Consider the following 21,514-nt stretch of genomic DNA (forward strand, 5'->3'; position numbering starts at 1 on the left):
AAAAAAAACTATCAAAAATTCAATTCACCCTCTTTTGAGTATCCATCTTGGGCTAACACTTTCTATTGAGATTGGTCAAATATAAATGCTAAACAGTATTGCACATGATGGTGTGAAGCACTTAGCGGTTATTCACTTATGTTAAAGTGAAAATATGAGTTTTTGTTGCAGGTATTAATAATTGAATTTTATGGGTCCAAAGTCATACAATGAGGTATCTAAGTTTACCCTAAAAGTTTGGAATCATTTGGAGGTAATTAACCGTGATTTTAAGCACCCTAGGCAGTGGGGAGGCTACATATCGCAACCTAGATGGCGACATGTCACCACAAAGCTTAAAACCAAAACTAAGACAGAGGATAGGCGACATCTGTCTCAGAATTTTAATTACGTGTTTTAACTCCAAAATGATGTGTTTAAAAGCTTTAATCCTATTGATTGAGCTTAATGACAGTGCTTATACTATAAAATTGGTCTTTTAGAGTTGAGAAACATTAATAACACTTTTAAACTCTCTCTAGCTCTCAAAGATCATAAGTTTTCTCCCATGAATTCATCAAGAAAGTGTTTGTCTTGAAAATTTCAAAAGCTTGTTCAATCCAAATTTTTTCCCTCTTAGAAAAAGTCTCAACCATCAATGATGGGCTAGGAAATAGAAAATTTGGACAGCGATACTTCTCATGTATAAGTCTTATGGTGTTTCTCCCCCAATATTGAAGTTACAAGTTGTAACACCCTAGGTTAGCCAAGACCGTTACACTGTGTATTTTAAATAGTGTTAAACTCGCTAAACGAGTCATTTGGCCATACACATGCAACTAAAATGTGATTAATGGTCCAGGGTTAAAAATTTCGATTAAAAGGAATAGATATTTCATTAAACGTTAGGTTGTACATGGGATCCCATAATAAACGTTTACAAAGTTGTTTATAGTTTCAAAAGGTAATTACAACATCAAAAGTACAACCCGCCAACCCAAGCAGAAAAAATAGGGTTTAACCCTAGTTCCTCTAAACAACCTTGGTTGTGGTGGTCAAGCAGTCGCATATGTACACGTCGCCACCTAAGTTCTCTAACTCATGGTTGGTCCAATTTTCATTTCCCTTTACCTGCACCACATAGCACCCGTGAGTCAAGACCCAGCAAGAAAACTTAAACATGCTCCTAAGCAGTTATTAACACATTACCAAATCATAACAAGCATGTCTAGCAGTACAACCCTACTCATGCATGCATATCATTCATATAAATGCCTACAGCGTCATATAGGGCCAGATACCCTAATTAAATGATTAACTTAATCATATCAGGGCCCGTTGCCCAAGATACATGATTAATAAATCACATTGTGGGCCCAACCCTAGGATATGAGACTAATAAGTCACCCCGGGGCCCATTTGCCCTATCCTCTGTATAACTAGCCTTGGAGCTGGCCCAGCGTACCTAACACTTTAGTTTTCCATGGTCATTGGGTCAGACAAGCCTATGATGCGCTCCTGATTAGATCTAACCAAAATGACCAACGCTTGGCGCGCTATTGTCGTCCTTGACTCATAAGTCAATGCTTTTCGACCAGCGCTCCACGCTATTGTCGTCCTTGACTCATAAATTGTAATGACCCAACTACTCTAGACTTTTGGACCATTAATGAAAACTATACATAAACACTAATCCTTAATAAAACTTTACAAGTGAAAAGACCATAACTTTATTAAGAAACTTGTAAAACTAAGAGTTAAACTTACATAAAATATCAAGTAGGATATGGGATCCCATTGTTTTAAAATCAAAACATGACATAATTAAAAAGAGATTTACATAACAAAATGCGGAAAAATACATGTAAAAACCATAAGAAACAAAACTACATCCTCGAATCGAAACGCTCGGCTCTTGAATCCATTCCGCCTCAATACACATTCTCCAAGCTTCCAAGAACCTTTCTCACCACTAAAACTATTTTCCTGCACATATAAACAAAAAGGAGTGAGCCTAATGTCCAGCAAGGAAAAATCTAACACATAGTCCATATACATAAATTTCATAAAAAAAAAAAAACATAAAACATAACATAACACTTATATCACATACATACTATAATGACCATTATTACTTGGGGTCCCATAGACTAAACAAGTCATATGCCCATTAGATTAGTGGGGTCTTGCTAGCTAAGCAAGTCATATGCCCATAATCTATTTGGGGCTTGTTAGTCATATAGGTCATATGTCCAAGCCTACAAACATACTTAACATAACATATTTCATAACATAAAAATCATAAGATAACATATAAAAGCATATAACATATAAATTCTATCCTATTTTCCTTACCAAAATTACCGGGATATGGGGACAGAGTTGAGACTTTGGAACACTCCTAAAAACCATTTGTAACAGAGTCAGCATATTGAAGAAAAGAAATGAAAGGAATGGGAGGATTATACCATTGAGAATATACTTACCAAAAACTTATGTGCAAGTTCTTAGATTTTCTAACCAAAATAAAGAATAAGGTTAGAAGGCTGAGTAGAAGACTATGAGAACTTAAATAAAATAATACCAATGAACTAGAGTGTGGAAATACCTTGAAGACTTGTAAGACCAATCTAAACCTTGAACCGAAATGTTATAAAACCTTACTTCCCAAGTGTTTGATAAGCTTATGATGATCAAGCTTATGATTCCCAACCCAAGTGTTTACACTCTCACATTCACCTAGCAACTTGCAGCCTCTGAACTTAGAGTAATAGATGAATAATGGCTGGGTAATAGGTCCTATTTATAGAGTTTAGGAATGAAGAGATCTTCATTTAACTTGAATAAAAATAATGGCTTTTTAAGTGGAAATAATTTGAATTATCTTTCAGCAGAGGCTGAAGACTCGTTCAAAAAGGTGCTGGACTTATCAAGAGGTTGAAGGTTTGAATGGAGAACGATTTCAAAAACTTTCAAATTATGCTGAGAGGGGCGATATATCGCCCCCTATAGGAGATATATCGCCTGGGCCAGTATGCCCGAGGCAATTGTGCATCGTTTCGTATTTTTCGTATCTTCATGCTGCGATATATCGCCCCCATAGCTGCGATATATCGGCATGCGCTGATTATTTAAACACGAAATTACACATTTTTAGCTTAATTCGAATTGAGTAAACAACATTGACTAAGCCCTTTTACGTTTTCAAAGCTGCTGACTGACCTTAGAGCATTCAAATTTTACCCTTAATAAATTTAATCCTCAAAATACTTAATCATTAATAACCCATACATAACATGTGCTATTATCTAATTGGTTCTTATCTAAACCTTATAATATACTAAATATTATCCTCAATGTCAGTCATATTAATCAAACCTTAGGTTAAAATTAATATTCCTAAACTATAGGTTAAACTTAGAAAATCTACAAGTACTACTATGAGTGTCCAAATAAATCCTGGTATGAACCATAAATCCACAGTCATAAAGATAATACTATTATTACTATTATACTACTATCTAACTTAGCTAAGTAAAGTTCTTGGACTCTACATAAGTCAAGCATTTCTCAATTATATAGTGCTAACAGACATTCATCATATAACAAATATCCATATACAGAGCATTTAGCATGCTTAATCAATCATTCATAGTCATAATCATAATCATGCACATTTACAGGGGCCCACACCCAATCAAGATTATATATGGGTGTTCATAAAACTGCCCACACCGTACCACACTGCACCGCAATTTAAGGTTTAGAATCCTTCGCGGTGCGATTGCGGTTTGTATTTTTGCCAAACCGCACGGTGCAGTGCAGTTTGTGGTTTTAAATTTTGTAAATGTGGTTCAAACCACACCACACCGCATCATTATATATATTACCTTTTTATATTTTTTTTACCACATTTAAAATTAATGCATAAATATTTATATAGTCAAATATACAGAATATCTAGAAAAAATATATAATATTTTATAGGATGTTAACACATATTCTATTTCAATCTAAATATATTCCTCATTAACTAAAATACTTACTTCTATATTACATTTTTTCTTTGTTATATTTTTATTGTTTTGCTAAGAGTTTATTAGCTTGTTGTACATTTAATCATTTTGTTAAACACTCTATGGTTATGAGATTTATTAAGAATATTTATTAATTATAATATTTAATTGTTAAATTATTTGGCGATAGGTATAAACCGCTCACAATGCACCGCACCACACATCATTTTTGTAGTGCAGTTTATACGGTTTGAGGTCTATGTGATGGGGGTTGCAATTTGGAAAATTTCTCAAGCCGCATATGCGGTGCGATCTAAAAAAATTAGAGAAAAACTGCACCACCCGCACCACGAACATCCCTAAGATTATATTCAATATTCGGGCCAAGCTCTAATCATATATGTTGACCACGATTTTGGCCAACGACGAGTAGACGCCAAAATGACAATAAGTCTTGAATAGAAAATATGACACCAATAATTTTATAGTGCTTCAGCCCAATTTATTGGTAATAGCTTAATCCACTTGGAGTTGTAATATATTTATCCTACACTTAAGATCAGATGAACTTGAGCCAATTGAGTTTCTTAAGTGTAAGTAGAAAAATACAGAGTTTCTCTCTCTAGAGAATACAAGTTTTATCTCTCTAAGCTCTCAGAAAATGCCCCAAGAATCGCCCTAAGTAACAATCCCAAATTCTCAAACCTAGAGAGTTTTTCTCAGTCTAAAAAGATCAGATCCCCATAAATGATGCCATGAGCCATTTATTTATAGGCTCATGGATCGCACATCAGATATATCCCTTTGACCGGGTCCTTGGTTCTTCTAACAGACTTTAATTAACTAAAATATAAATAAATTCAAATTACAATAATATAGTTATTATTTCGGGATATCTGAGAGATTTTCGCGGCAGTTGCGAATGATTCGGGTTGAAGTCGTTACTGAGGCTTTACTGAAGAGTCACTAGACGGTAACTTCTGAGATTATGATCCGTGGACCAACCAAATCCATCCCCGAAGTGACTTATTGGCCAAGACAACTCACCGGTCGACATAGGCAAGAACTTCTCGTTGGCATAGGCAAAGCACACCTCTGGTTGGTATAGGCAAAGCACTCCTCTAGCACACCTTTGGTCTAGCATGACACATCTCTGGTCTAGCATGACATATCTCTGGTCTAGCAAAACACTTTACTAGTCGGGCAAAAAAAATGACTGGTTGGCCAAAATACTCCACTGGTCGGCTAGAACATTTTACTGGTCAGTCAAAAATCTTTACTAGTCGGGCAAAATTCTACCTGGTCAGTCAAATCACTTCCAAACCAGATAAATAATTTTCATGACTAGTAATATCACAACTCTGAAGATTAATCTACCGACCTTTCCCTCCTTGGCCAATACATTTATTGACTATTAATGTGTCATTTACCGACCATGCATTGCCACTTGTCACTTCTGATTGCCACGTCATCGAACTGAAATTTTGGGGATAACATTTGCCCCCAAGTTTATTATATGATTTACTCGTATGATAAATTTTTTCTCTAGCAAAATATTTTTGAGGTCATCCAAAAGCTTCCATCCGGTCAATAACTTTCACTTTTGTAGTAAACCCATGATTGAACTTGTAACGCCCTACTACCTTAGAGCCGATACTAAGTGAGTTTAAAATGTGCAATTAACTCGCTAAATGAGGTTTTTAGAACAAAAGTGTGATTAAACAGAAAGTCAAGGCTGTAATCTTTAAAAGTACTCTATCTCATTAAAAGTTCCAAGAGTTTAACATTTGGGATCCCAAAATAAGGTATATAAAATATTTACAATTCAAAATAGGTTTACAGATGACTAATTATCAAAAACATAGTTTAATACAACCATTTCTCAAAATGCCCCCAACCAAAGTAGTCGGGCAGGCCAAACATGTACGCTCCGTCCCACGCTCTCCGTACTCATGGCTGGTTGACTTTCTCCTTGCCCTTACCTGCAACACAGAGCACCCGTGAGCCGAAGCCCAGCAAGAAAACGCTCACAACACATAACATATGCATATCATACAACCACTATAGCAGATAACTCACAGATAAACAGACAGTCCATAAGATTTAAACACATATACGACAATGCCGTCTCAGAAGCGTTACCAAAGCCTGGGTTCTCGGTCCACGCCGTAAGGATATCCCATGTATCCATTGGGGTCTCACCCTAACCATAAGCACTCCACGTGCTAAGTGATATTCCCAGCCCCACTGCCATTCTCGGCCCCTCGCCGTTCTCGGCTCATTTGCCGTTCCCGGCTCCTTTGCCGTTCGTTCTACTATATCCACACATATAGCATACTTAAACACCATTTAAGCATATAATAATTCAATCAAAGCTACACCCTAACAATAATGCAATCTAGGGCCGTGCCCTGCAACAACACTATGGGCCCACGCCTTGCTCTACGGGTGCTACAGTTTTCTTACATGTATCCCGAGCTTCACAATGCACCAAAGCCACGAGCACGATCCTCTATCCTGAGCCTCTCCGAAGACCTAGTCACAACACATATAAAACATCCTTTAATACTAACTAATCCAAAACCACTTCCCAGGACCAATCCCATACTCTCAGGACCCCCAATTTCCCAAAACAACACAACGGATACATCCCCCGAGCCCCCGGATCAAATGCCCAAAAATGCAAAATTACCCTATCCTAAAAATAGCCTAGCGCCGTGGCGCCCACCCAGCAAGTCAGAGAGTACCCCCAGCCCTGATGCAGCCTCGCACCGCGGCGCCAAAGAATAGGGCCGCGACGCCCCTTCGCGAACCTAGAAATCTGAGTTTTCCCCGAGCCAAAACACTCCCAATTCCACCCCAATGCATACCTAAACCCCAAAATCAGTTTAAAACCCCAAATAAACCATTTAACAACCTATAAACATCAACAACAAGCTCAATTACACAATTACACCCAAAATCCACACTTGAGTTTCAAACTTCAGAAACTTAAGCCATGGCTTCCAAAACATAAATCAGAGCTTGAGAGATATAAACCATGCTCCTAAAATCTTAAACCACATCAGATACGAAATTCAAACATGTTAAAAATTCTTACCTCAATCAAGAATTCAGCTTGAATTCTCTTCAATCTCATCTTCAAGCCACTTTCCCCCTTGATTATCCAAACTGAATTCCATACAAAACCAGCCACAACTCTCATTCAATTTCATGTTTATTCTCTAAAAACCAGACTTGAAACTTAAACAAAACAGAGACAAATCCTTACCTCTGAATAATCTTGGCTTATGTTCAACTTAATTGCCTTAAACCACCTTAATTCTCCTCCTAGGTCTCCCAACTTCAGCCCCCTTCTTCTTTCCTCTTTTCTTCTGGTTTTCTTCCAATTTTCAGCAAAAACTGAGTTGCCCAAATGAGAATAACGTGAATGATCTTTCCCTTAGCTGAAATGATCTAAATCCTTGCCAAAAGACCACTTTGCCCTTCCATTTATTTCCCCTTCTAACTAAACCCCAAGGCCCTTTTTGTCATTTCTACTTTCTTACAATTCTACCATTTCTCTCATCTAAACTTGTTACCCTTGCTAATTACCAATGGTTACTCAGGTTCCTCAATCACCAATAACCATTAACCACTAATTCTCAACTCAACTTACGAAATTCCCAAAGTACCCCTAGGCTCCTCCCGAGCCGGGTACAAAATCCCGTTGTGACTTTTAAACTAACAGCTCCCTAGGACCGTCTCGACACATACATCACAATAATATCACCACTCACACGTGGTATTAATCATACAATTCAATTATTACATTTATGCCCTCAGCAGGCTAAGATTACCAATTTACCCCTAACATGCAAACGGGGCCCACATGCATATTTATACCACCTAAACATGCATTCTAATCACATATTCATTCAAATTCATATATTATCATGTTAATTCACTTATTGCCCTCCAGACACGCTAATCAAGGTCCTAAACCTTATTAGCAACTTGGGGTGTTACAGAACTTTTGTTTTGAATTCTTCAAATTCTATTTTTTGATCTTGTTGTAGTACCCCATGAGTAGGAAAACATGTTTTCTCCACGTTTTTTAATAAACTTGTGCTTGCTTAGCTGATTGGAAATGCCTATTTGGTCCTCGGGACCCTTGGGTGCATTGTTTCCTGCTGCTTGGACGCCCGCCTTGCTCCTTGGGAATGCCCTCTCTGTTTGGGGCACATAACCTCCTCGGATAGCAACCCTTGGCATGCTGGCTCCTCGGCATCAGGGCAGAGCTTCTCGGAAGCACCAGCCTTTGGATGCGCACGAACCCGCTCGGGCACCTGCCTTCAGCTCCTCGGCGTGCCCCTTCAAGCCGCTCGGATAGATGGCCCTCCTATCTGCTCAGATGTGCGCCTAAGCCGCTCGGACATGCCCAATCCACTCGGACACGCCTGACACCATCCGCTCGGACGCGCGCATGACTGGTCGGACGTTCAGACGCACGCATGACTGCTTGGACGCTCGGACATCCACTCGGACACACTTAACACCATCCGCTCGGACGCTCAGACATTCGCTCGGACACGCCAGACACCATCCGCTCGGACGCGCACATGACTGATCGGACACTCATGCCAGCCACTCGGACACGCCTGACACCATCCGCTCGGACGCGCACTCTGCTATTCGGACACACGCAGCCGCTTGGACATGGAGCTCCTCGGATGCGCGCACGCCAGCAGCTCCTCGGCGTGCCTGTTGAGTCATTCGGACATGCAGCCTCGAACATGTGGTACAACCCCTCGGGAATATGGCATATCTACTTAATCATATGCCTAAAACTTATCCCTCCGAACACCATTAAAACACCTTGTTCGAATCTCTCAAAAGTATTTTGAGAGATTGATTTCTCTCAATCAATCTTGGGGAAAATTGATTTCTCTTCTCAAAGAAATTTTTTCACTGTGTAGTAAATATTTTTACTTTGCACTCATTTTCTGTTTGTCATGATCAACGCTGAGCAATAGACTATAAGGAGCTGGTCCAGGTCTTGACGATGGTGTTAACCAGTCAGGGACTTATTTACCCGACCAGTAGACACTCTTAGCCGACCTGAGAGCTTCTTATCCATCAACAAAGTTTCCTACTCAACCAGTGAAACATGCTCAGCCGACCAGGGAAGTTGTATCTGCTCTCCCGACCAGGCAAACTTTACACATGTCCAGCTGAACTTTGTATCTGGCTAGTAGTGTACTCTTTGTTCTTATACTTTTGTGAAGACAACTGCTGCTTAGCAGATTTGATATTTTTCTCGTAAAGCCGAGCTGTTGGAAATTATACTTTACTTTTCTTTGCTAACTTGAAACATGCTAAGTCTTTTTAGACTTAAAACATTATAAGTTTTTTGTGAATAGTAAAGTCACTTTGATGTATGCTTTATATTTTCGCATGAGTACTTAGTTTTCTAACTTAGAAATTCTAGATATTTCATAAGTCCCTACTAAGTATACTTTCTCACACTCTTATTGCTCTAACATTTTATGAGCATAATGTTTATTGTCACACGAATATCTGCTTCTAACTTGAAATTTTAAAAAATTCCAAGTTACTTAAGCTTTGTCAAACAAGTTAGCTTAATGGCCCTTTTTGACTTCGAAAATTTACAAGTCAACCTAAAAACAGATATCTTAACTCGTGCTCTTATTGCCTGTGTTAAATTCTATACCAGTATACCCCATGTGCCCCCCAAGTGATCGAGGGTTGAAAGATCCTTGGTCACTTGCTACTTGACCGAATCTGTTTGAGCAGTTAATTACTCGTGAAACACATAGAATATATGGAAAATATTCGAGCAGTTGAACACTGCTTGAATGTATCGACCAGTTGAACACTGTTTAGATAATTAATACACATGCACATTTGTAGCAAGAATCGACCACGCTGCGCGTAGTCTCTTTTATTACTCGTAAATTAAAAAGGACAAAACGTGTCTAATAACGAGTCTGAAATAACAAAAATTGTTCAAAAAAATAAATGACTGGTTAGCAAATAACCAGCTCATAAACCAAACTTAAATAACAAGTCAAACAACTTGAAATTAAGCTACCACTCTGAAAGTGGTATTTAGAAGTAATATATCCACATACGCTCGCTGTTCCAATGGTTCCTGATCAGGCTCCGTTCACCAAATCTGATCCTAGCACTCCCGCTCATGTCGAAGTGTCTGGGCAATTTCATATGTGGCAATTCCGCCAAGATCTCTTCTTTAGTTGGGGGAAGAAGTAACATATAATAGAGAGTTACAATATTTAGATATATGAGATATATCCAAATAATGTAACATATTTGGTGTTACAAATTTGTAAGTTCCAAATATTACCCTTTACTGTGTAAATTTGTTGTTACACAATATTGAGATGAATTTCATAAATCCATATGTGATATGGCTGTTAGAGATATGATTTTAACCCCAATAATGTGTTTTGGGAGTTACAAAATCATTTGGGAGGGTTTGGAACCTTTTGGAAAAACAACACATTTTTTAGTGCTGAAAATGGTTGGTGGCCGCGGCCACTGAATGTTGGTGGCCGCGGCCACTAATGTCTCTAGCTGCGGCCACAGGCCAAAAACTGACCATTTTTTAAGTTTTTTCAATCTTTGTTGAACGGCTCAAAAAACTCAAATAACTCTCAAATCTCATTTTTAATTCCATATTAATCCAATTAAACATTGGTAACTGCCATGGGGGTTGGTGGAATTTGAAATTCAAAGGGTGTCTCTAAACTCTATAAATAGGAGCCTATAGTTCACTTGTAAGACACAACATTTCTATCCATTGGAGTTCTTGGCTAGAAAGGCTTGATAATTCCATAAAGCATTTCCTATAATCTGTGAGAGATCCCTTAGTGCTTGAGTTAGGGGGAAATAAGCTTTTGGACAAAGGTTTCAAACCTTGTTCAAGTTTGTGATCCCCAACACTCTTCACTTTGGTTGTGTGAGTGAGAGTTTATTGTTTTTGTTCTTGTTCTTATTTTCTTCTATTTGCTTTTCTACTATTTCTTCTTGTTCTATTGACTTGTACTTTTGTTTAAGAGTTGTAATCCTTTTATTTCCTTTTGTTCAAACACTTATAATTTATTTGTATCTTTTGTAATCGAGTTGTATTTTCTATTTCCATCATCTTACATCTCCTTCTCCTTTTATTTGTGATTTTCAGTTATAGAGTTGTAACTCTTTTTAAATCAATCATTATTATTTGTAATATATTGCATAGAGTTGTAATTTCTTACCATTTCCATTGAGGCAAATATCTATTTTTCCTAACATACCTTTCCCTTGCTTTGTTACTATCTTCAGCCAAGTGTGGACCTCCACATATAGTGTCTAAGGTAAAGTCCACAGGCCCGGGTTGCAAGGGTGGAGATCTCTGTCGTTTGAGGCCAGGATTGATGCTGCCTCCTTCTCCTTAAGGTGCCTCTGCCCGTTACTTTTTCAACTTGCCCGGCCGGAGAAGGAATTCTATCTCATCTTTGAGGTGATTGCATTCATTTGTGTCGTGGCCATAATCTCCATGGAACCGACAAAATTTGTTCATGTCCCTCTTAGATATCTCTTTCCTTATGGGTGGGGGTTTCTTGTAGGGAACCTCTTCATGACTAGCAAGATATATTTCCGCTCGGCTAGTTGAGAGAGTGGTGTAATTAGTGAACTGAGGCTCATACTTGGTTGGCTTTTCGTTTGAACTCAACTTGGCCTTCTTTTCTTCATGGTGGTCAGACCTGTTGTTACCATGTTTCTTTCCACCATTCTGACTGTTTCCACCATTCTTAAGAGGGTCAACTGATCTGCCCAGATTGTTTATGTCATTCTCCTCTTTCTCGATTGCATCATCCAATTTCATATACGTGTCTGCTCGGTCAAGAAATTGTTGAAGTGTCGAAATTGGATTTCTATGTATACTATCCCATAAAGGGATCCGATAAGTTATCCCAGCGGATATGGCAGCCATCTTCCCCTCATCTCCTGTAGCAGTTGCTCTATTGGCTTCTCTCATGAATCTCTGTATATAATTCTTTAAGGACTCATCTTTTCCTTGTTTGATATCTGCCAAGTGGTTGGCATAAACTCGTGGAGTCCGGGCAGCGTTGAATTGTCTACAAAACTCCTTCCTGAATGTTTCCCAAGAGGTGATGGAATTCAGCTTAAACTTCCAATACCACTCCTGGGCAGTATCTGTCAATGTAGTCGGAAAAACTCTTCACCGATAATCGTCACTTACCCCGAGCAGTTCCATCTGGTCCTCAAATTTCCCAACATGTCTGATGGGATCTTTTCTGTATATACCGGCAGCACCAATGCTTTATATTTTGCTGGCGGCTGGGCTGCTTTAATCCGGGCACAAAATGGACTGCCACTCATGTGGTCTACGACATCCATTCTGGAAGGCCGTTTTGATAAATCTTGCACTGCAGCCGTTAGCACGTCAAGCTGGGCTTGGATGGCTGGTGCAACTGATGAAGCTCCAAGGTCTTGACCGCCTAGTCGGGCATTACCATCTGGTGCACTGTCGTCAAGTATTTCTACTTGACTGGCAGGGCAGTTCAGATTTTGCCCTTCGACCAGGACGGTCCGCCTCTTGTTGGTGATAACATCCCTTAGATCCTTTCGGGAAGCATGCTCTCCTACCCGATCGAACACCGTACTTTATGATTTTTCAGAGGGCTTACTACGCGGAACTTGCTATCTCCCACTACGCTACTGGCCGGGGTGCAATGGAGGCTTTTTGGTACATCCCGGATAGCCTTTTCCTCCTTGTGGGTTGTTGTCTTCTTTATCCTTTGACTGGTCGATGTGATGACTATCAGCCTCATCACGACCATGCCCATCTTTGAATTGTGAAGTCCTCTTATCTCGAGGAGTCCTAGTCTGATCCTGCCTGGGTGGTGTCTTTTTACTGCCCGATCGGTGACTCCCTGATCTAGAAGTTTCTAATCGGTGGCTCCTGGAGGGGGTTCTAGAGTTCTCCCTTTGTGTCGAGGCAGTTCCGGATCGGACCCCATCATCTTCCCGACCAGGGGGGTTACTCCTGCTTCTGTCCAGTCCCCGAGAATTGGCTTTGTCAGTGGTCCTCCAACCAACATTATTATTTCTTGCACTCTGGGTGGCTGCTTGGGCCGCGGCTTGAGCATTGGCTTGGGCCAATTGGGTAGCCGCTTCTAGAACAAGTTCTGCTTCACGATGTCTCCAGTCGACTTCCTCCTGTCGCTATCTGATCTCTTCGCTTCTGGCCTCCATATCGCGCCTTTGCTGCTCTAACGCAGCTCTCTGCCTGGCCATCTCTTCAGCGAAAGACTCCTGCCGAGCATTGAATTGCATCATCTCCTCTTGGAAAGTGCCTATTGGTTCCTGGAGTTGTTCAACTTCGGGAGTGGTCTCCTTGAGAAAGACCCTGGGCTCAATCTCTGGATTCTGCGGTCCAGGACCTTCTGATCTAGTAGGCTCTTTTGACATGCCTGACTTTTTGGATGCCACATTGGCATTCTTGGGCGCCATCTCAATATGATAGTCGTGTGTTTCTTTTCTTCAGGCTCTCAATAAAAGCACCAAAATGTTGACCACGATTTTGGCCAACAACGAGTAGACGTCAAAATGACAATAAGTCTTGAATAGAAAATATGACACCAATAATTTTATAATGCTTCAGCCCAATTTATTGGTAATAGCCTAATCCACTTGGAGTTGTGATATATTTAGCCTACACTTAAGATCAGATGAACTTGAGCCAACTGAGTTTCTTAAGTGTAAGTAGAAAAATACAGAGTTTCTCTCTCTAGAGAATACAAGCTTTATCTCTCTAAGCTCTCAGAAAATGCCCCAAGAATGCCCCAAGTAACAATCCCAAAGTCTCAAAACTAGAGAGTTTTTCTCAGTCTAAAAAGATCAGATCCCCATAAATGATGTCATGAGCCATTTATTTATAGGCTCATGGATCGTACATCAGGTATATCCCTTTGACTGGTTCCTTGGTTCTTCCAACAGACTTTAATTAACTAAAATATAAATAAATTCAAATTACAATAATATAGATATTATGTCGGGATATCTGAGAGATTCCCGCGGCAGTTGCGAATGATTCGGGTTGAAGCCGTTACTAAGGCTTTACTGAAGAGTCACTAGACGGTAACTTCTGAGATTCTAATCTGTGGACCAACCAAATTCATCTCCGAAGTGACTTATCGGCCAAGACAACTCACCGGTCGACATAGGCAAGCACCTCTCATCGGCATAGGCAAAGCACACCTCTGGTCGGTATAGGCAAAGCACTCCTCTAGCACACCTCTGGTCTAGCATGACACATCTTTGGTCTAGCATGACATATCTCTGGTCTAGCAAAACACTTTACTGGTCGGGCAAAACAAATGACTAGTCGGCCAAAATACTCCTCTGGTTGGCCAGAACATTTTACTGGTCAGTCAAAAATCTTTACTGGTTGGGCAAAAATTCTACCTGGTCGGTCAAATCACTTTTAAACTAGATAAATATTTTTCATGACTAGTAATATCACAACTCCGAAGATTAATCTTCCAACCTTCCCTCCTTGGCTAATACATTTATTGACTATTAATGTGTCATTTACTGACCATGCATTGCCACTTGTCACTTCTGATTGCCACATCATCGAACTGAAATTTTTGGGATAACAATGTACATCACGTATTGGGTACAGTTTTCTTACTTCAGGTCTGAGTGTAAAGTAAAATATGAACGACCCTCGAGCATGATCCTGATCCCGAGCCCCTAGCAATAACCTAGTCACAACCAAGTATAGAATCCCGTCAATAACGAGTAAACAAAGGCTTCCGGACCGAGTCCTAGCCTCCGGGACATCGAATTCTACTAAACCGGTTAGTAAGATCGATCCTGAGCCCTAAGGTTTGAGTTCCCGCACTCAAAACCTACATTGGCCAAAAATCCCCATTTGCGTCGCGGCGCCCCCACACTTAGGGTTAAGGTATTCGTGGTGCGGGTGGTGCGGTTTTTCTCTAATTTTTTGGACCGCACCGCATATGCGGTTTGAACAATTTTCTAAACCGCAACCCGCACCGCATAGACCTCAAACTGCACAAACCACACCACAAAAATGCGGTGTGGGCGGTTTATACCTATCGCCAAATAATTTAACATTTAAATATTATAATTAAGAAAGATTCATAATAAATCTCATAACCATAGAGTGTTCAACAAAATAATTAAATGTACAACAAGCTAATAAACTTTAAGAAAAATAATAAAATTATAACAAACTAATAACAAAGAAAAAATGTAATATAAAAGTAAATATTATTTTAATTAAGGAGGAATATCTTTAGATTGAAGTAGAATATGTGTTAGCATCCTATGAAACATTATATTTTTTTTCTAGATATTGTGTATATTTTATTATACTATATAAATATTTATGCATTAACTTTAAATGTAGTAAAATTGAAAAAAAAATAATATAAAAAAGTTAATATATATAATGATGCGGTGCGGTGTGGTTTGAACCGCATTTATAAAATATAAAACCGCAAACCGCACTGCACCGCGCGGTTTGGCAAAAATACAAACTGCAACCGCACGCGAAGGGTTCTAAACTGCAAATTGCGGTGCGATGTGGTGCGGTGTAGGCGGTTTGTGCGGTGTGGGCAGTTTTATGAACACCCCTACTTAGGGTCGCGACTCTCCACTAACAAAGAGTCCATCCAAAATTCTTTGGACACGGGCCGCAGCGCGACCCTTCTTCAGGAAACAACCCTGACATCTGAGTTCATGAGGGTCGCAGCGCGGCCCCGCGAACTCAGCTTTCTCAATTCCAAATCCTCTCAAAACTCACACAAATCTGTACCAAACTCACCATTTAATCACATAACATCCCTAGAATCTTCTAGGCAACAAAATGCGCGTTTTCAATGGATTAAAAACTCACTAAACCGTAAAATCCAATTCAAAACTTAAGAAAACAGAAACTCAGAAATTCAAAGCTTAAATTACCTCTGATTAAGTTGTTTTCCCGCTAAATCCTCCAGCTATCAAGCTTCTAATCTTCCCTAGAATTGTTATGACTCTAACCTTGCTTGAATCCAAGCCCTAAAACTCAAGTTTCCTTCGAAAATGCAACGAGCAGTAAAAAGAGAACGAAAGGGTTTGAACATGTTTATGTTTATGACATGTAGTAACCTTAAGCAAATCCCAAGGCTCGGGGTACCAAAAACGTTTTCGGGGTAAAATAGTCAAAATCCTCATAATTCTCTCCTGGTCTCACTAACTCCAAACATATCATCGAATATTCATTCCTATTAAGCAATATCCCAGTAATGTATTAAATACTCAAAATACCCCTTGACTTAACCCGAGTCAAGTATTGGTCCCGCTGTGACTTTCTCGCTAACTTGCTCCCTAGGATCAACTTGTGTCGAGTAACTCAAATATGTCCACATAATAATGTGGTCTAACACATATATCACATATATGCAAAATATACTCATAACGGACCAAATTACGAAAATTGACATTTTGATAAGAAACGGGCTCACATGCATATTTAATACACCTAAACATGCATATCAAGACATATTACAATATAACTCACATAATCATACAATGATACACATAAATATCACATAAACACATAATTTTTCATAGTTTGCTGTCTTGGCTCTCTAATCAAGGTCCTAAGCCTTATTAGGTAATTTGGGACGTTACACAAGAGGTGTTCTTCTTCTCTTTATAAATTAGATTTCGTTTTACTATTTGTACTTGTTTTCTTCATAAATTTTTTGGATCTCTACATTGTAAATTTCATCATGAATCTATTTAGATAAGTGGTGTAAATTCACTAACCCTAACATTTTTCACTAATTTCCTATATTTCAGTATAGTTAAATCATGTATTTTTCTCTAAAAAATAAAATTGAACTCACAACCCTCTTCCACTCCCTATTATTATTTGGCCATTATTAATGAAAAAATATCAAAATACATATGTTACTCTACTAATTCATACTTTTCTCTCTCTTTTTTATTAGAAAAATAAAAAATATAAAAGATTCTAAAATATAAAAATAATATATGCTGTTAGTCATTTTTGTAATTTTTTACAAATTTCTAAAAAGAAAGCATCGTAGCTATAAAAGTATATCATTTTCTGTAAATTAGAAATTAATAGTATTAGTTTAATCGTGATTTTATAAAACCCAAAATATGTAAATTTCTAAACACCCAAGGTTTATCTAGTGTAGCAATTTAATACTCAAAATATTTTTTCTGCTGAAAAAATACTTAAAAGTTGCTAAAATAGTATATCTATTCCGTTAGCCGTGTTAAATACTAACTAAACTCACATGCTTAAAAATCATTTTAATTAATTATAGAATAAAAATATATAATTAATTAACAAACTAAAAAAATTAGAAAACACTTGAATTAATGAAAAATAAATAATCAACCGAATTCATGAATAATTTCGAATTAAACACAAAATTAACCATTAAAAATGAGATATTTTTAATAATATACATGTAGCATAAAATAATTACAAAAATCACTTACAAATTTTCATTTACAAAGATCCATTGTCACATCATTAAAAAATATCACTCCAAAAATAATATACCTAAATTAGAAATTGTTATAATTGGTTTAATACAAGGTGAAATTGGTTAGATATTATTTAACGCCCAAAACGTGTATCCACTAAGCGGTAGTTGTAGTAAAGATCGGACGGTCGATTCTACAATAAAGTAACTAAGAACAAAAATATCAGTGAAAAAATAAACACAAAAAGTTAGTGAAAGGGAAATGGATATATGATTTTTGGTTTGAGAATTTGATGCTAAAATAAAACAAATAAAAATAAGAAGTAATCCAAAATTAGAGAATAAAAAGGCATCAAGAGTCACCCATATGCATTTATTAGTTATTTAGATATTTGATTCATAAAATTTGCACAAACAAATAGTTCACATCCCAACTATTTATGTGGAGGATTTAACATTAAAGTTCATGGATGTTTCACAAAAATATATTTGAGCAAATATATTTTTACTTTGGAAGCAATATGTTTTTATGAAAAATCTAAGAATGACATTATACCATTAGAGCATCTCCAATGGAGTGCCAAAAAGCTGGTGCAATGCTATATTTAACACATCTTTTAAAAAGTATAACTCCAATGGTGTTCCAAAAAGTATGTCAAATTTAGCATGTGCCAAATTTGGCACAAAATATAACATGGGTCAAATTTGGCACATCAATAAATGCTATTTTTGTATTTACCACATTGTCACTAATTATTATAATTGAGTAGTTGACAATTAATGACCAACCATATATCATTTTTTATTTATTTTTTCTAATAGAAAATTTCTTTGAGTACATAATTTGGATAATAAAAAATTAATTTTTGTATTTTCTCAATAAATATTAAATGAATTATTGACTTTTTGTGTTAATTTGCATCTTGTGCATTTGAGTACAATTACAAATATTGGGACAAATATAACATTAACTTATTTTTTGTGCTAAATTTGGCACAAAATTTACATCTTGCATTGGAGATGGTCTTAGATCATAATGCAATAAAAGATTGAACATAAAACTAAGCATCAATATTATATATACTAATTTTAAATACATAGAAAAAACATGACTAATTCTATATATAATATTAGCAACAATAACTAAAAATGAAGAAGGTGATTGAAGAACATAAATTACTCAAATCTATAAACTTTAAAGACACATATATTGCATCAAAAATATAAATAACATCACTTTCATATAGGATCATCCCTAACCTTTCAAGGAAGATCAGGCCATGCACATCATTCTCACAAAAATTCTATAAAGAAACGTGAGAAGAAAAGTGAGAGGAAATTTTGCTATAGTTTATTTACTATAAAAATTACATACCAAACTAATAAAAAGATTTTCTATTTATATAGCCTAAAAATGACTAAAAAAACATAAGATTTTTGGGGTTTGCAAATAAATAAAACATCAATAATAAAATCTGATTATTTAAAATCAAATCATTTATTAATATTATTATTTATGTAGTTATCATTGTTATTTTGGACTTATAGTATTGCATGAAGCTTGAGTTTAAGCAAAATAGGGGAAGATAAGCTGATGTGCAATTATTTGGACCCAAATTGATCAGAAATTGCAGTAGGCAGGCACAACCAATAAAAATATGCCCTGTGGCAGCCTGAATGGATGTTGAAACAAGCCGAATAGGGTTAATGGAGCAATGGGTCGAAGGAGAAAGAAAACCTGGGCGGGCTGGGCAGCAGCTGCTCGCGGATCCGGATCCGGGTCGCACTCGGGGCGGGCGCAGGTAGGCAGGTCAGGCGGCTAGGTCTTGCTGGACGCGTGGCAAGCAGAGGACGCGTCAAGTGGCAGGCCGAGAGGGAGTAAGAAGAGGCGGGCCTGGGATCTTCAGGGGCCGACTCCTATTGGGCTTGGACTAATTCTCTTCAATTTCGCCATTTTTCTATTATTTTCTTCAATTTCAACTATTTTTCTTCTTCTTTATTTTTATTAATGTCCAAATACAATTTATTTCCTAAAAATAAAGTGTAAATTACATTAAAATTAATATTTTCAATTAAAAATATATATTACAATAAATCCAAGAACCGAGTAGATTAAAAAATAGGACACAATTGTCTGTAGACTTAGATATGAATCTATTCAGAGCCGCGATTCGCCTTGTCAGGCTTTGTACATCTTTAACATTGGTTGGTGACTACATCTCGATCACTGCTCGAATATTTTCGAGATTGGCTTCGATTCCTCGCGAGTTTACAATGAATCCCAAAAAATTTCTTGATCCAACTCCAAAAGAACACTTAAGAGGATTAAACTTCATCTGATATTTTTTCAAGATGTTGAAGCATTCCTACAGGTCCTCAATGTGTTCACCATCTCTTTTTGACTTAACTAGCGTATCATCGACGTAAACATCCTGGTTCTTCCTCAAAAACTCCACCAGATTTTCCTTGATTGTTGTCTCTAAATTTTTACCGATTTTCACAACTGTAGTCGAATCTTTTTCTTCTAGTTGGACCTTCTCGAGGTCTTCCACGGGTCCAATGCTTTCCTTAAAATCCCCAAAGCAGGGATCTAAGTCCCTATCCTCACTTTGGGCAACGCCCTATTTGGTGACTTGTTCACGTGATTGGGCTTGGGACTCATTTACCATTAGAAACCTTTTTTCTGATCCACTCCTCGATTCGTACCTTCTTGCCTTTGTGATCGAGGAGTTGTAACATTCTCTGGAATTTCACTGATTTCGCAACACACACCCAACTCCTACATCGGTTGAAAACTTCATGGCTAAGTGCCAGATTAAAGTCACTGCTCGTAGATGAACCATGACAGGTCTTCCAATCACGGCGTTATACGTGGATGGAAAATCAACTACTATAAAATTAGTGAGTAATGTCCTGCTCGCGGGTGTCGTTCTTGCCGTGACCGGAAGTCTGATCGACCCAGGTGGTGATAATCTCTCACCAAAGAAACCGTAGATGGTTTGGTTGCATGGTTCTAAGTCTTGCATTGAAAGTTTCATTCTCTCCAGTGAAGACTTGTATAGAATGTTTACCTAGCTTCTAGTATCTACCAACACTCGTTTCACCATCATGTTGGAAATCTGAACGTCCACGACTAAAGGATCTGAGTAAGGGAATCGGACATGCTGTGCGTCTAGCTCAGAGAAAATTACTACATCTTCCTCTGTTCGAGCTTTTTTGGGAGTTCGCTCTTCGACGTTTAACATCTCTATGTCCTGTTCGTGATGTAGGGTTCTAGCATTTATTTCCTTTGCCTTACCATTGTCACCAAATATATGCGGTCCCCTACAGATAGTTAGCAAAGTACCAGCGACCGGGGCTGGTTATATAGGAGGTGAGCATTGGCGTACAGGTGCCTGCTCATTGGCTTTGTTAGCCCCTTGTTGGGAGTTTCCCCCTACTCGTACATATCGTCTCAAGTGTCCTTGTCGTATAAGGAACTCGATTTCATCTTTCATCTAGTTACATTCGTTGGTATCATGACCATAATCGCTGTGGAAATGACTGAACTTGGTTGTGTCCCTCTTGGATATGTCATTTCTGATCAGGGCTGGTCGCCTAAAAGGGATTGTGGTATGGCTGGCCTGATACACTTCTTTTCTGCTATCGATCAGGGTCATGGAGTTAGTAAACCTCAACTCGTATCTAGTCTGCTTAGGGCGCTTATTATCAAATGTCGTATGCTCGGTATTTGCTATTTTTCCTCCATTCTTATTATTACCTTTGTCGTTAGTGTCGTTGGCTTTGCCAGACCCACTAGCGTCTTTGGTCGACTCTTCCTTCTTGCCCTGGTCGACCTTTGGAGACTTTCCTTCATTGGCGATAGCCTCCTCCAGCTTGATATACTTGTTTGCTCGATCCAGGAATTCTTAAGTGCTCTTGACTCCATTTTTTTTTGTAGCCTGCTCCAAAAGG

This window comes from Humulus lupulus, chromosome 2 (assembly GCF_963169125.1).
Source record: "Humulus lupulus chromosome 2, drHumLupu1.1, whole genome shotgun sequence".
In the NCBI taxonomy this organism is placed as follows: domain Eukaryota; kingdom Viridiplantae; phylum Streptophyta; class Magnoliopsida; order Rosales; family Cannabaceae; genus Humulus; species Humulus lupulus.